This window comes from Adiantum capillus-veneris, chromosome 23, assembly GCF_014529385.1.
Source record: "Adiantum capillus-veneris isolate H3 chromosome 23, ASM1452938v2, whole genome shotgun sequence".
NCBI lineage: Eukaryota > Viridiplantae > Streptophyta > Polypodiopsida > Polypodiales > Pteridaceae > Adiantum > Adiantum capillus-veneris.
Genome location: NC_140953.1, coordinates 86729664 through 86747635, shown reverse-complemented (window position 1 = coordinate 86747635; position 17972 = coordinate 86729664). Strand labels below are relative to the sequence as shown.

Here is a 17972-nt window from a genome sequence, read left to right as displayed (position 1 = left end):
AATCATGTGATTCCATAAGAGCGAGATACACATCATTTGTTTGGGGTTTTAGGAACTGTCTATTCATAGGCCAGTGCCAAGCTTTCCATTGGAGCTTGGTTTCACAGTTCGGCACATACCACATAGTGAGCTGGTCAAGGGCTCTATTGACCAACAATCTTTCTATCCCACTGAGGCTAAACTCAAAATTCAGCTACTCACTTCCTTTCCAACAACCTCTGTTGTAGTCCAATAATTGGCCTATATTCCTAATACCTTTGTTATTAACCTTCCTAGCAACTTCCCTCCAAAAAAGGGTCAAAAGGGTGCCTCCAGCCTTGGATACCCAAGGCGACCAATGAGATATAGAGTTGTGGAAGTACCTAGCCAACTCTCCCCATTCCAAAGACCCCATTTCTCTGTTGCATTTTCGAGTGAGCTCATCTATCGTACCCCCAAGTTTCAGTATGGCCCATTGCGGGGCCAACAACTTGTTGTGCACCTCAATCCCTTTCCACTGCCCACCTTGCGAGCATATTCTAGAGTTTTCCATCATATCCTTAGCCATAATGGCCCAAGCTTGGTGTTCCTTAGCAAGGGCTACCACAAACTTTCCACATTGAGACACCGAGTGAGTGTTGGGGTTAAGAATCCCTAGCCCACCTTGCTCCACAGGTCTTGGAACCGTCTCCCATTTTTCCCATTGCCAGGGTACTCTGTCTTTAGTGTTTTTCTTCCATAGAAATATCTTAATCGGTCTCAAGAACTCTTTCTAGTTGCATTTAGCTAGCTTAAGTAGTGGACCATTAAAGGCTGTATAGGGTACATGAAAGAGTTGTTAGCCTTCACTCTTCTTGGGAAGGGGAGAAGCAAAAACTCCCATCTTCGCATCTTAATATTGACTTTTTCCATAACCCACATGAGTCTCTGCTTGTGAGTAACGTCCACTCTGAGAGGGGCTCCAAGGTGATGACAAATCTTCCCTTTTGACACTATCTCCCCGTTCCACATAGATGGATCAAACGAGTCATTCTCAAGGAGAGAGAGCAATCTCAATTTTTCAATATTGCACCTTTACCTTAAAGCTAAGGCGAACGTTTGCACAATTTCAAGAGGTTTCTTGATAACCTCAGGGCAAGCTTTAAGCAAAAAATTGGAAGTCCGGGAACGATTGGGTCTTTAAGAATGATCTTTATTCTAATAGTTTCACAGAGGTCATGCAAGAAAGCAAGGAATTGTTTGTAGCCATTGATAAAAGTAATAACTCGGATGAGTGGAATAGGACATCAATGCCATCCTGATGGATTAGAGCTAACCAAAATATGGGTAGGTTTTCATCTCTTGGTGAGCCTTGGTAGCTTAGCGATGTAATATAAAATCCCTTAAAGCTCGACATGAACTTGTTACTTTGTACATTTAGATTGGAGAAAAAATAGCATCCATTCACAATTGTCAGTTTGGCCAAAAAAAAAAGATTTGGATGCCTTTGTTCAAATTGTAAGTGGGTGATGGGTCCCTTCATTTAAGGACATCAAGAAACTGCTAGGAAAGTGAATAATAAGGTTCTGCATTGGTTAGCTCACTTATGGGACGGTAACAGTAGGAGCTCGAAAACCATTGACCTGAGATATTGTTAGTCAACAGAGTGATAAAAGAGCTTGACAGTGTTGTAATGCCAATTTGTGAATTTGGGTTTGAGTGGAATGCCTGGAGATGGCCCAAAAGTAGTATTTTATGGAAATCCAATTCTAAAGGCATATATCATGCAATTATACACGAGAATAATTGGTCTAGCCCCCTCAAAAAAATATGGAAGAGACAATGGATGGAAGAATGGTGGAGGAAGTCATGGAGAATATCTGGAAGCCAAAGTGTTCGTAGTTTATGAAGATATTTCTATGGAAGGTGATGTGGGGTGCTATACCAACTGTCGTAACGATCTAGGAGAGAGTGTGAGTGCGCGAATGCGGTGCGTGTGCAAAGAGTGAGAAGGGGAGAGAGAGAGAGAGTACACAAGAAGTGGGTGGAGCTCCCAAATCTCACTGTATGAGCACAATGTGAGAATGAGTGAGAGCTCTTTATTATTTTTATGTATAAAGAATAAGGAGATAAATGTGGGCAACCAGACACTGGCCGATGGACACGGGCAAAGCATGGTGAGGCACACCGCTTTTACTTAACATTATCCCACTAAAGACTGTGTGCCGATAAGTGGCTAACCAAACGCAAGAGGATAAATGATTAACGTACCCTCATCCAGGCTATGAGAAAGAGAGGCTAAAGATGTGCAAAGAGCTCATTCAAGCCGCTCAAGCGCTTATGGAACCATCAGTTCCTACGACTCAAAAAACCAAGGTACTCATACGAGAAAAAATTCGGGAGTTAGATGAGAGGGGAATTGAAGCGAATAACCTACCCAATCTGGTTGAAGAAACACCTTTGGATACAAGGGTGGTAGCCAATACAACAGATGGAATGCATTCTCAAGTACCACTGCCAATTCCGAAGGTAGAAGAACAATGACCTCAAGAGCTATGGGGACAGATTAGGAATAGGAAAGACGAAAGTGCCATACTTGTGTCAGCTCCTATCCCGGAAATCCACCTGGAGCATGAGCTCTACCCAAATGACATCTGATCATTGTATGGAGATGCAGGCACATCGATATCAGAAGACAGTAAACCACAGTCGTTGAAGACTTTACCTTCATTTATTGGTAACTCGATCGGAGGTAAGAAAAGTTCCATCTCAATGGAAAGCCAATCCTAAGATGATGGACACTAAAACTCTTCACGAGATGATGTCATCACCTATCCGTTGTACTCTGACTTTGTCAGAGTTGCTGAATGTTAGACCGCATCTTTGGGACGAGGTCGCGAAAAAATTGGAAAAAATAGGGCTTGTAATTCCAGCAAACTAAACATGAGCCAGTGCCAATAAACAAGGTAGGGGACTATTGTGAAGGTGAAGAAGGAAATACTACCCTACCGGTAGAGTACAAGGATGTAAAATCGGTAGCGATATTGGATAGTGGAGCCGGAATTGCCATGGCCACCAAAGCAATGTGGAAAAAATGGGAAAAACCTGCTCTAAGAAAAACAAGAATGAAACTTTAACTAGCGGATGCGTACCTGGAGAGACCTATTGGCTTCTTGGAGCAGATTGTGGTAACCTCTTGTGGAATTGCATTTGAACACACCTTCGCTATTATGAATTTCGATGAGAGAAACAATTTCGACATCATTCTGGGTAGACCATTCATGCATCAGCTCAAAATGGTTCAAGATTGGGGCTATGACTATATCTATCTTAGGAACAAGGATGTCACTGCGAAAATTAGTGTCGCAGATCATAGCTATAAAGACGTAGAAAGAGCCCCAGGAGAAGACTTTCATTCCACAATGGACCAGGAAGGAGGAATACCGGCTTGGCTCCAGAACGAATCTCACCAATGGATAGGAGAAGCTTCGTATTGTGGAATTCTAAAAAAGGAAGACTGCATTCTTGATAGGACTGCACAAGATGAAGCGTACATATCAGAGCCTTTTCGAGAAGAGATGTTTGAACCGTTTGGATGGTGACAAGTACTAGCTACTCTTGATGTTTGTGTCAACGAAGTGACCCTCACCAAATTTTGTGATGAGGAAGGATATGGTATCATTCCATTCTAGATGATGAATGTCCACCTAACTCCGAAGACAGAGGAAGACGTACCTGACAAGGAAGGGGTGACCGAGTGCTGACGCATAGTGGACGAAATCTCTGTAAGGGACATTGTCCAAATGAATGACGAAGAAGATTTTCAAGACTCGACTGATAAGACGCTAGAGGATAACGCGGATGATGAGTTGTCTAGTAGCCCGAGCCAAAGCATCAAATGGAAGGATCACCGAGTGATCTACTATGATTTCCCAAACCAAAACCCTCAAACTTCAACGCAGGTATCGAGATAAATGCAGAAATAACCACAACAAGCACAACGAGGACTCAATACCTCAATTGACTGACAAAACACAGTACTTGAGATTAATCGAAGCGACTGACTGCCTCAAGGACAAATTTCAGGGCGATATATAGAACCTGACTCAACCAAAACAACATCAAAACAAAAACCAAAAAAAGAGAAAAATACTGAAAAATCGTTTAGGTTGTCCAAGATAGAGCACAAAGTCAAATACAATGATTTGAAACAAGCATTGAAAGAAGTTTGGACCACAGAAATGGAAACTGACGAGGAATCAAATGATGATAAATTTGATGCACCATCCCACTATAAGAAGTACACCATTCAGGATAGGAAGATAGTGGTGCAAAAACCCAAGCGAGATCCCAAAGAACCAGGAACTTCTTATGATGGGCCTGAAAACACGAAAAGCATCAACTTAGCAGAACCAGGTGAGGAGCCTAAACCGGCATATATTGCCATGGACCTTACTGAAGAGGAAGAGCAACTTCTAGTCGATACGCTCAGGCAATATAAATATGTCTTTGCATGGTCATACAAAGATCTAAAGGGGATAGATCCGGAGATATGTCAGCACATGATTCCCCTTAAGAGTGATGCCAGACCACACAGACAACGCCCGTACATGTACAATGAAACTTTTGCAAAGAAAATCAAGGAGGAAATAGACAAACTGAAGGACGCTGAGTTTATCTACGAGATTGAGAACACAGAGTGGGTGTCCCTGATTGTGGTGGTACCCAAAAAGAATGGCAAATTGCGTGTTTGTGTAAACCTCAAGCAAGTAAATGCAGCCACCATCAAGGATAACTACCCACTGCCAATAACTGATGATGTTATTGAGAGGGTAGCAGGGAAAGAGGCCTATAGTTTCTTGGATGGATTCTTAGGCTACAACCAGTTGTCGATGAAGACAGAAGATCAGCATAAGATATCTTTTGCAACAGAGTGGGGTATATTTGCATACAGGGTAATGCCTTTTGGCTTGACCAATGCCCCGGCCACATTTCAAAGACTAATGACCCACGCATTCAAAGAATATCTCAAACAATTTCTAGAGGTCTACATGGATGATCTTTGTGTTCATTCCCATCGACGAAGTGACCACATCACTCATCTGGGAAAAGTCTTTGAAAAATGTAGAACATATCGTATCTGCTTAAACCCGGAAAAATGTGTCTTCATGGTAAGACAGGGTAGAATTCTGGGCCACATAGTGTCCAAAAACAGCATTTTAACTGATCAAGAAAAGGTGCAGACAATTTCTGCACTACCAAGACCAACAAAGATAAAAGAAGTGCAAGCATTTATGGGGCATTGTGGATACTACCGGCGTTTCATATATATGTATGTTGTAATAGCTAAGCCATTGTATGCCCTCATCACTAAGTTCGAGTGGACGGAGGAATGTGAGCAAGCTTTCCAACAATTAAAGCAACATTTAATTTCAGCTGCAATTTTGCAAGCCCCTTACTGGAGCAAAATCTTCCATGTCCATGTGTATGCATCACCCTATGCCATTGGGTGCATATTAGCCCAGCCAGAAGAGAAGAAAATGGATTTTCCCATTTGCTACTCCAGTCGGCAACTAGACAACGCAGAGAGAAATTATACCACTACGGAAAGAGAAGGTTTGGGAATGATCTATGCTGTCAAGAAATTTAGACAGTACCTTCTAGGAAACAAGTTTGTCTTCTTCGTGGATCATCAAGCACTGCTATATCTAGTAAACAAACCTTGCAACACTGGAAGAATTTCTCACTGGTTTATACTATTGCTTGAGTTTGACTTCACGGTGGTTGTAAAAAAGGGGACCACACACCAGAGAGCAGATCATCTTTCACGACTATTTAATCGGGAAGCACCTGTGGGTGTTGATGATGAACTTCCTGATTCATATCTGTTTAACATAGAAATGGTGCCGCGATGGAGCGAAGAGGTCATGCCTCTACTCACAATCGGCTCTTTGCAGATAGAAAGGTAACCATCAACGATCCATCAAACACGGAATCTCATCCTTTTAGCAAGACGGTTGTACAAACACGATAAGGATGGGATACTGAGACTATGTGTACAGCTTGAAGATACCACCTACTACCTCAAACAAGCTCATATACAAAATACAGGATTTCACACTGGCGAAACACAGCCAGCACCTATCATCCGCAAGCCAATGGACAGGAGAGAGTACCAACAAAATCCTATGCACAGTGCTCACCAGAATAGTCACTGACTCAAGAAATGATTGGGATCAAAAGTTACTCACTGCCTTATGGGATTATCGTGTAGCTTTTAAAACCTCCATTGGAACGACTCCCTTTAACCTGGTATTCGGAATTAATGCGATACTACCATTGGAATTCCTAATCAACTCCTTAGAGTGGCAACACAATTAGGATGGATGGGTCATGAGCTATCGGAGAGACTAGACACCCTAGAACAGTTAGATGAAACTAGAGTTAAAGTGATAGCTGGGATATATGCTCAGAAAAAGCAAATGAAAGCTTTTATGATCAACGCATGATTGGTAAGGAGTTCCAGAAAGGGGATTACATTCTCATGTACACCCTGAAACAATACTCCAAAAAACTCAAAAACCGAGGAATGGGGCCTTTTATGATCCATGATATATCGCAAAGTGGCACCATTAGACTTGCAACATTGGCAGGAGAGGAGACGCCTAATTGGGCGAGTGATTGCAGGTTAAAGAAATATCTTCTTTCGCTGACACCAGACGAACTCGCAACACTCCATGCAGCAGCTCAACGCAGATGTCAAGCACAGGACATTCGGGAACAAGCACAACAGGAGGCCAAACTCAGAATATTGAAACGCAGGGAACAAGCAAACTTCCAAAGGAAAGAACAACATGATGTGGCTATTTAGGATGCTCCGATAGCATCCATACAAACGGCGACTACATGTTTAGGAGGAATGGGTCCACGCATTCAGTTACAACTTTGCTGATGGCACCACCGAAAGAGCGTTAGTGGACACAGGGGCCAAGGCTAATGTGGTTAACTACTCCACTTTCAGAAAAATCACACAGGAACCTCTAATGCCCAACACTATGGGTTTCAAGGTCACGAACAGAGGTACTATGGATAGTCTAGGCCACATAAATTTGCCAATCAACATTGATGGGACAGTTTATCACATCAATTTCATGTGGTCGAAGATCATCATATGAACGAAGCAGTTATTCTGGGAGTGCCATGGATGCACACTTATCATGCCACACCAAACTGGTAGGACAACACTTTACGCATCGAACATGAGGGCCAATCTTTAGCCACGCCATTCATACAAATGGACTATGAATGGGAAGCTCTACCATCACCAGATGTAGCAGCTTCAGTGATCATCCACCACCATGGTCACAAAAATATGGGTTAAGAAATCAATCATGGAAACCAAGCCTAGGCAATTGTGGATACCCAAATGCCAAATCAATACACGTAAACCTACATTGCCTACACAAAAATTAAACGCTGCTTCCAAGTAACCTCGCCACCAATAGCCCTGAACATATTGTTCAGCACCTATCTCTTGCACCGCAAATTGTTTTACCATGCATATCCTCCATGAGCATCATAGAGCCACACTATACGGCTATACATAGACAAGCGCTTTATTCCCATGCACTCTGACACATGCTCGTCGTGGACGACTCACTCTAGGAAGGGGGGAAATGCGGTTGGAGTATCATTTGTATGTACCATTATTATCATCCTACTTCTTTTCTTTTCGTTTCGTTTCCTTTCTTTCCCGTTTCCTTAAAAAACACAAGTTTTCAAAGCCTGACAGACTCTTAGTTGGCATAATCATGAGCCATACCGTCACCATCTAATACCAGAATAAGAGTATGTATATAAGGAAGTGACACTAATTTTGGCTAATTTTGGCCACATAAATTTGCCAATCAACATTGATGGGACAGTTTATCACATCAATTTCATGTGGTCGAAGATCATCATATGAATGAAGCAGTTATTCTGGGAGTGCCATGGATGCGCACTTATCATGCCACACCAAACTGGTAGGACAACACTTTACGCATCGAACATTAGGGCCAATCTTTAGCCACGCCATTCGTACAAATGGACTATGAATGGGAGCCTCTACCATCACCAGATGCAGTAGCTTCAGTGATCATCCACCACCATGGTCACAAAAATATGGGTTAAGAAATCAATCATGGAAACCAAGCCTAGGCAATTGTGGATACCTAAATGCCAAATCAATACACATAAACCTACATTGCCTACACAAAAATTAAACGCAGCTTCCAAGTAACCTCGCCACCAACAGCCCCTGAACATATTGTTCAGCACCTATCTCTTGCACAGCAAATTGTTTTACCATGCATATCCTCCATGAGCATCATAGAGCCACACTATACGGCTATACATAGACAAGCGCTTTATTCCCATGCACTCTGACACATGCTCGTCGTGGACGACTCACTCTAGGAAGGGGGGAAATGCGGTTGGATTATCATTTGTATATACCATTATTATCATCCTACTTCTTTTCTTTTCTTTTCGTTTCCTTTCTTTCCCGTTTCCTTAAAAAACACAAGTTTTCAGAGCCTGACAGACTCTTAGTTGGCATAATCATGAGCCATACCGTCACCATCTAATACCAGAATAAGAGTATGTATATAAGGAAGTGACACTAATTTTGGCTAATTTTTGGCCGACTAATAATCATTGTAAATAATTTTCTTTTACACATTTCAGTGAACCACCACACATGCTTTTGCGAAGAGTCAAGTCATTGAGGGCCCTTGTCTGAGTTTGAGGTTTGGTCCAGAGGTTACCGTCGTACTTCTGCTCCATGCCCTCCATTTGACATCCATCCACCAATTCAAAGATTGTGTTATTTGGGATTTTTGCAGGCAGCTCACGGACCCTCCCCAACAGCGTGCACTTTGCTATAACTCTATGGAGAATGTCATTTGGAGTCAACCGTCTGAAAATCTCAAAGGATGATATATTAGATGACAAATCATCATCCTCCACTTCAATTGGCTCTGCACTACCCGGGGTCGGATTGTTAAAAAGTTTGTTTGAAGGAGTGTTGTCTCTAATTTCCTCCTCCAAAATACTGCACCAAAAAGAAGAAATAGGTCAACAAGAAATCTAATAAATCATGGATTGACAAGTGTGTACCAACTCACATTGGGGATAGATTGGAGGCACCTAGCTCGGACTCTACTTTGGTAGAATGCAAGCTTGCAATATAGTATTGTGACAAATCACAGCTGAGAAGAAAGTAGCTATAATCATCAAGCCCCAATCTCCTTTGCAAAATAGACACTAGTTGCAGAACCCCATCACACTCTGCCAATACCTTCAACTGAACCATTCCAATTTCACTGGAGCTTGCTCAAGAGAACAGATTTCGATGCATAGATGAGGTAGAAACAATTGCTACCCCATCGAGAAAAGGGACTTCAACTGCAGCACCATTGAGGTCTCCCAAGAAGATGTTGGCAGTGCACCTATAATCAAATATCTAATTTTTTGCATAAAAATGAAAACGTTAATTTTAGAAAAACCAGCGAATAGGCCAGTGCTCCAAAAAATACACCAAATTCACTACATGCGTCTTAAAATACACTACATGCCTCTTAGACGACCAAGGACCCGCTATTAACTAAGGCGGGTCAAGTAATTAAGGCGGCTATATCAAGTAAAATCAAGTAATCAAGTAATTAAGGCGGGTCGTTGGTTTGTCCAGGGGGAAGCTAGACGCACAGGGCTACGTACATTCTATGAAGGAAGGATCTCGTGAGCAAGGTATGACATCCCCTGAGTGACATCGTAAGGCAAGGTCAAGGAGAACTGCAGAGAAGAATTGCAGGTCACTTAAGAGGATGGGCAAAGAAACGTGGCCGCCCAAGGGTTTTTTCCTACAAGATGTTCCCACGAGCTCTCAATACATCCCTCACCCACCCTCGTCACATTTGCTTGCAAGAGGAGGCGTTGCTCCCTGCCTTGCTTTGCACTCATGCCTTTACCAGTTTCCCTATCTCCCTCCCTCCCTTTGCCATTGTGGCTCTACGAATTTCCTTCTCGCACCCCTGCCCCTGCCTTGCAATAGGCGCCCAGCTGACTTGCAATACGCAGCTATCTACCTTGCAATACGCGCCTAACTGCCTTGGCTCCACAAACTGCAGAGGAAACAGAACCAGCCCTGCCATGTCATCGCCATCATCTTCGACAAAGACAAAGACATTGTAGTCTTCCATGGCAGAGCGCACAGATTAGGTGATCATTTGACAAAGGTCACGTCATCATTTGACGAAGCAGAGCTCAGGTGGCCGCCCAGGGTAGGTGATCATTTGACGAAGCAAAGCTGCAACGAGAGTAGGCAAACAGGTAGAGATTGGGTGGAGATGAAGAAGGCATTGCTCATGCCATGCAACCCCCTCAAGGCGTTTTCACCACACAGCAAAGTGAGTCAGCCAGCATGAACTTCTTTGATTGTTCAAGTGCGCACTTGAACAAGCAAAGAAATTCATGCTCAATTTTCTAACCTTAAAACTCAGCAAAATCAGCATGCTCGGTTTTTGAAAGTTCACTTCCCATGTTATGTGTGTCTGATGAGGCCGACTCAGAACCTCAAAGCGCCATCGTGTGTACCTTAGCCTTCGTATACTTCTCTACAGCATGGCTTTTCTTGCCTCCATTAATTCGAGTGAGCGTAGGTTTGCATATCTCAGATGACTTTAAGCACATACAGAATTGTTATGGATCTCTTGATCAGCTGCTAAAGAGGGTAAGTTATCTATTTATGGTATGCTCTATTAAGATCACCAAACTCCACTTGTGTCAAAAGGATATTGCAAATTGAAGGCTGCATCAGTCGTATCTAATTCGTTGCATCAGTCGTATCTAGTTCTTACCAATGTTCATTATGGAAAAATGCTAATGATAATCAGAGCATTGTGGTCAAACTATGGCTATGGTTTACAGGATAACAATGGCTTGCATTTAGATAGGAATAAAATGTTATAAACTATGACCTGGTAGCTTATAAACTATGACATGGTAGCTTATAAACGTGCATCTCTGCGAGAAGTGATTAGTGAATAATCTTTGATTGTTCAAGTGCGCTGAGCACATTTGAACAATCAAAGACATCTCGGACGTTTTTGCAGTCTGTCCACCTTGGAAAGGCGCCATGGAGTAGCGAAGGGTTGTCCGACATTAGGTTTTACCTGCGACCTTCTTCCATTTGATGCCTTGATGACTTGGAGGTTTGATGCCAATGAAAATGAGCTTGGGTCTTTGAGTGTTTGATGATCTGTGTTTTTTAGTTGTAGTTTTCTTTTGCTCGTACCGATGCATCTATTGCCAGTTGTAGGAATTTGAATGGGCCGGCTACAATGGACCAGTGCTCAAAATTGCACCCTATCTCAAAAAGCCGCCCTGTTTTAATTATATTTACAGTGGAGCCGTCCTGTTTTAACTATAGTGGAGACGCGGTTCTCTAAAAGCCACCTTGTTTTAACTATATTTACAGTGGAGCCGCCTTTTCCGTGATGACGGGTCAGCCTCGACTTTGTGACAGGCACTTGTGTGTGGGGGGCAATGACTTTGTGACAATCACTTGTGTGTGTGGACCAATGGTCTTGAACGACTTGACAAGCACTATGTGGTTAGCTTTGGTATTGTCGTGTTATACTAACTAGATGTCATGGGTGACAAGGTCAGTTTGCATGAAAGCTAAATGTTGCTTAGTTGTTGAATACGAACTTCCAATGGTTAAAAAGAGGAAAATTTTATAGGCTATTAGCAGAGTAGGTAGCTCAAGGACTTTCGCAAGAAGGGGTGATTTGCTCAGTACACCAGATCAAGCTACCACATCCCTCCAAGGAAGCAATCCTGACCACGAAGCTGAAGTGTCCCCAGAGAAGCATGCTGACACTATTGATGTTGTCATGGAAGATATTCCTAACCCGGACCAAGTTGTGGGTGTTGTTGTTGGAACTAAAGATGGCTCAGGGGATCAGGATGAATTTGCCGAAGAAGCCCAAGAATTAGTAGCTGCAAGTGTAGGTGGGCCTGACCAGGTGGATGACGATGGTCAGTCTGAGAGTGTCTCCACCCAGACCACTACCTTAGACCCGGCTACCACAGGAAAGAAAAAGATAGAGATCTATGGAAAAATTTTGGAAACTTCAACGCCCTAGGCATTTTTGGAGAGGATCAAAGTGAAGCACGTCCAACCACCCCCTATGGTCCCACTGTGCAGAGTGCTTCCAACCGAGGCAATTAGGAAGATTAGCCCACTTACAGAGAGGACTGTGTCAAGGAGCTTCAAGAAAATGGGTGGCTATATTCCTAGAAAAGGGGCGTTCACCATCAATATATATGATTTGGAGGGAGAACAGACTTTGTTAATAGATGCAATGCATGAAAGCTGGGATGATAGGTGGAAGGAATTGAACCAGAGGTATGAGGAGGAATTGCTTCAGAGTGAGGAGTGGGGTCCCTATCTTACAGGCAGAATGTTGCATATCTTGGATGGAAACAACAGACATCGAGCATGGATGGCTTTCATAGCTGAGGGTAAGATCATATTTAGCCATTTTGAATTTCCTGCATAGCTGATTGTAAAACTTGTATTGATTTTTCCTCAGCACAATCCTCTGGAACAAGCAAGCACTGTAGTGTTTTATGCAATTTTCTAGAGTTTAGGAAGCAAGATGTTGGAGAATTACTTTTCTCCCTATCACGCTTAAACAAGTAAGCTCCATTGGTCTTTACTGTGAATGAATTGCCATTAATAAATTTACTGTGAATGAATGGCCATTAATAAATTTCTTTTTCTTTGATGTTTGTCTGACATAGGATAAACGAGTTTGCCTTTGTGCCAACCACATTTGGGGATAGACTCTTCCAGCTTAGGAAGCTAGGTGAGTCTGACAAGAGCACACTTTTGTCCTACCTGGAAGAAGAGGACAAAGCATGGGTGGAATCAGAGATGAGGATTCAAGGTGGTCGGGGTAAGAAGACCTGGTTTTCATTGCCCATTCAAATCATGACCTGGCTAATCTTCAAGGATGACATGGAACAAAAAATTGAAGAGCAGTCAAAGGGGCTTCTTATTGATGACAAAGGTAGCCGTGACAAGATTATAAGGAACGTGGAGACACTTTATCGAGGTAAGACATCAAAGTTTGCAAGGATTGCAGACCTAAGCAATGGGGAGCAGTATTGGAATGCTGTGTTGTCACTGCCTTGGCATGAGCCATCCACCCACATTGCCACTGAGGAGAAACTGAACATGATAGGATCATCAATGATTAGTGATGCTAATAAAGCTCAGATTGTGCGCATGCTGGACAACCACAATGCAAACCAAAGAACTTTAGAGGGACTCCCAAATGACAAAGCTAAGGTTCGTGATTGGCTGCATATGTATTGCTTTTGGTTGCAATTGGCAGACCATGGTCGTATACTCATACAAGAGATAAGGGAAGTCGATCATGTGCCTCCACCTCCTGAATCTCGTTGGAACTCATACGTACAACTATGTAGAATGAGGTTCTTTTGAAAGGATTTCAAGACTAATGAGGGGGGAATAAAGTTTTCTAATGAGCCTGATCTTCAGCCCGGCGATCTTCCCGGCCTGAAGACAGCTGCAATACGGGTGCTTTACAGGTGCAACTCCTTTCTTTTGTTGTTTCTTCCATTTACTATATTGGTGTAGAGGCTCATTTTATCTGTTTGATCTCTTGTAGGTGGCTCCGAAAAGAGCATGCTGAGAAACATATAGCAGAAATACTTGCCATGGAGTACGTTTGGGACCAGCCGGTTTACATGTACCAAGATGTGAAAATTGGTAGGGTAAGTATAGCTCTTTGATGATTCAATGAGCTCCTCTTGCAAATAATGTTGTCATGGCCCATGACAAGTGCACATTTAATGTAGCATCTGAGTGAGGTGGAGACAAGGCACTGCCCTTGGTGGCTGGACTTGCTTGGTCAATGGGCACCAGAGGAGGAATTAGAGTTGTATGACTTTCACAAGACACAATTGCAGATAGGGACAACAAAACATCAATAGCGAGGGGGGGACTCAATATCTCACTTTGCCTCCACTGGGTCAGCAGTATCTAGGAGTAGTGGCAAGAGGCCTCCAATGCCAATAAACCTCGGCAAAGAAATAGTTAATTACTTGGCGGCACAACAATAGTCTGAAAGGGAAAGGACAACCACCTTAGGAGCGTCCAGCAGCAAGGGCACTTATGTTCCACCTGAATTGAAACCAGCAAGTAAGGCTAAAATATATAAATGTCTTTGGCACTATCAAATACGTGTCGGCGCCTAAAAGAAGAGTTGTGTGCAAGCACTGTGTTTTGCTTTCATGTTGAGGTGGAGGACTTGTGGAAGGCAATGACTAACCCAATCAAGATCGAGGAGTTGACCTCTAGTGTATCTGAGGCACTGACTATTGTCTGCAGTGTAGGGAGGATTAAAGGGAAGCAAGTAGACAACTGTGTTGATCTAATAATTGTTGACTTTCCTTCTAATGTAGCGGTGGAAGGATTTTCCCAGAAGAATGTTCCGGGGTGGAACAGGCTTGGCCCAATGACATTTGAGAGCACTTTCAAGCTGGCAGACCTCTACCTTTCTGACTTGGGATATCTAGTTTGCTTGTATCCACTGGAGGAAGGAGTGTCTATTGAGCGCATAGCCACCAGATTGGGGTTTGCAATGTTCCAACGACAGATTGTCCATTGCACTCCACCAATTGGAACCAAAATCGGGCACATTGTCATGCATGTGAGTCTACCTCCATTTGGTTTGGGTTGTTGTTTGTGGCCAAGTATTGAGTGATATATCTTCTTATGATTTGGAGTGGTTGTGATTTCAGGTGTCTTGTTTAATGCTATCGGTCTTTGTGAGATCATCCACCCCAATAACAGCTCTTGATGTACATGAGGACCATCTAGCAAAGATGGACCTGGGGGAGGGTTTTCAATCTGCAAAGGACATAATATGTGATGTGTAGGAGCCTAATTGATACTTTGAATCTATGCATAGGACATTTAATCTTGAAAGAATGTGCATGAAGGTAACAATGTGTAATTTTATGGCTGCTCTATCATGCAGGGTTCCCCTTGAGGATATTTCAGTACGCAAGGGAAAGCCTTGGCGAGGTGGGACTCAGCGTGGCGAGAAGTTGGCAAAGTACATAATATCCTTGTTTAGTTGCATTGAAGACACAGTGCTCGACCTCTTTGCAGGCAGCACGGGAACGTTTGGGTTGGCTGCTGCCTTCATGGGTCGCCATGTTTTGATGTTTGAAGGAGATGACAGGATCTATTCTAGACTCCTTCCTTATCGGAGTATTGAATTGTAGTTGACATGTTGGAAATGTTTTTCATTGGTATATGGTTGAAATTGTTGTGTACACATAAGGCTATATGCACCGGATTTGTTCTAGACTCCTTCCTTATCGGAGTATTGAACTATAGCTGACATGCTGTATGTTTTGCATTGGTGTTTGGTTGAAATTTTGTGTTCACATAAGTCTATATGTAGATTGCTGTGTTCGAGATAATCTCTACATTTTGTTGCTAGGTTTTATTGAGTCTACTTTGTGCATCAGGTTGAGAATTTTTTTGAAAATTGTAGTGTTCTACATCAGGTTGCTTACGGTTAATTCAATTAGTTTCCTGCTGAACAGTGAAGTGAAGTTGAGCGTGAAGTATTCTCTGTCATCATTGATGAATCCTAGCCCTCAAGCTCCAGAAGATGTGGTTTGTACATTGAATCTAGTTTCTAAGGGATCTCTTTAGTGTGAAATTGGATTCTTCTTTTCCATATCGTCAGCTTTGTCCAATTAATGCCTACATGTCGTAACAACGCCTCAAACAAGAAGAGAAGTGGGCTTGTAAAGGTGCAAGATTCCCGAGCTTTACATCAATTGGGATAGTCTAAGTGGGACTTGAACCCCAATCTTGAGGATGCATGGTGTGTGTGAGTGGGGCATGTTGCCTCGCTAGGAAACTTGATAAGAAAAACAATGCATTGTGAAACAAGCAGCGGGATTGCCCAAAAGTTAAACATTTGTTCTTAGATACATTATCGACAGTTTACGATATGAGTAAAAGATTTATAATTGGAGAAGTTATGGCCATGGGTGCTTTTCAAACCTGTGTATGGCATTGGAAAATGAGCAAATTATCGAACAAAATTTCTTTAGAAGATATAGCTGGGAAGGTTAGGGCTAGCAAAATGCAGAGATTATCTCAAACACAGCACATGCAAATTGAGTCTACTTTGTGCATCAAGTTGATTATTTTTTTTTAATTGTAGTGTTATGCGTCAGGTTGCTCAAGGTTAATTCAATTAGTTTCCTGTTGAACAGTGGTGTGGCTATTTGAAGCATCAAGCTTTAGCTCCTCTTTGATGAAAATGGATCACGATTAGAGGCTTGCTAATGCCTGCATACATGCATATTCTTGTCAATGCAGAACCTGGCCCTTCATCCAACGATAGCTGGGGGAACGTTAGCTTCCTATCCTCACCCAGGAAGCAAAAGGAATTGGTTGGACTTGTCCTTTCCTCACCCCTTCACTAAGACTCGAGAAAAATAAAATACTACCTGACAAAACATCACAAACCAAACACTAGCTGTTAAACTTCAGCCGACTCCTACATGTTTGTCGATTATGTAGTCAACCTCACCTGTCTCAATTGTGGAACCTCTCACTACGACTGATTGTTGTACGAATTCCAGTTGTTTCTCCTCCATAGGATGCATTTGGCCTTTTGATTTCCCGCACTTGTCCTTTGCACCGAATGACAATCTTTTGATGTTTTAACTGCAAGACAAATTACTTCATAGGATCTTCCTTTGCTGCCTTCTTTGAAACTTTGAGCCGTTTTGTTGCCCGCCCAACACCCGTTATCTCAAACTAGAAAGAATATTTGGATCAGCAAGAATATTCATAAATTTTGATCAACAACAATATTTGCAATTGGATTATAAATTCATGCAACCCCACTTCTAGAAGGATACGAACCCGCAACCCGACCTTTGCCAACAAAGTGCAGAATCATCTCTGTGTTTTGCATACACACTGTCGGGAAACAAACAGAGAAAGTTCAGGTATTGTTGTCGTAAAAAAAGTGCTCACCTATTTTATTGTTGTCGTAAAAAGTGATTTGCACTCTACTCCCTGCTCACTTCATGTGGCTCGCTTCATACTCACACCCCCACTTTCCACCCCATATTCACACTTCCTTTGTTACCTAATTACTACCACAATGGTTGTTCAACATATAGGTTCTTTGTTTATTTTTCCGATTCACAAGTTCTTTAATATAGCCCTTCAACCAGTATTGCAAAGCGGCACCAAGACAATAATTCTAGTAAAAATTCACTCAAAAACTCATTCATTTAAAGTTCAAATGCTCTGGAGGCACGAAATCCCCCAACGAGTGTTTAATCCACCCATTGTCGCCTAGTTTCCCACACAACTAGATTGTCCACCGCTTAACCAGTAGTCGTGGACTTCCACCGCTTAACCAGCAGTCGTGGATATCCACCGCTTAACCAGTAGTCGTGGATTCAAGAGCCCTTAACTAGAAAATCTAGCTCCTGCAAATAACTTCGCGAGCTGCCCCCTGTGATCAAGAGGGGGTTCGGACTAGATCAACATTGGAATTGAAAATGAACTAGCTGAGCTAAATTTTCCCTAGCAACCAATCTTTCCTACTTTAGACAGTATATTTCGAAAGCATTCTTTCCTGCTTGAATATAAAATACAATTAATTTAAATGCCGTGGTTTCCGTTGATTTCCAACATGTTGGGAAATGTGTTTTTCATCCTACCTTATCAAATGCAATGTTGCTTCAACAAACTTGAATTACAACTTGACCTACCTCCACAATTTCGTCGTCATTGCTCCGTGAGACAGCCGGTACTTGGTCGACCATGGGAGCTTTTCCCTTTCCATTAGTGTTGCTTGTCCCCGCCTCGCGGTCGTGGGAACCACCGA

At 42.6% G+C, this 17972-nt stretch overlaps 1 pseudogene; it reads left to right on the top strand.

The window, feature by feature from the left end:
* The first annotated feature begins 11645 nt into the window (after window positions 1-11645).
* On the top strand, window positions 11646-14973 carry LOC147428112 (uncharacterized; annotated as a pseudogene).
* The last annotated feature ends 2999 nt before the right edge of the window (window positions 14974-17972 follow it).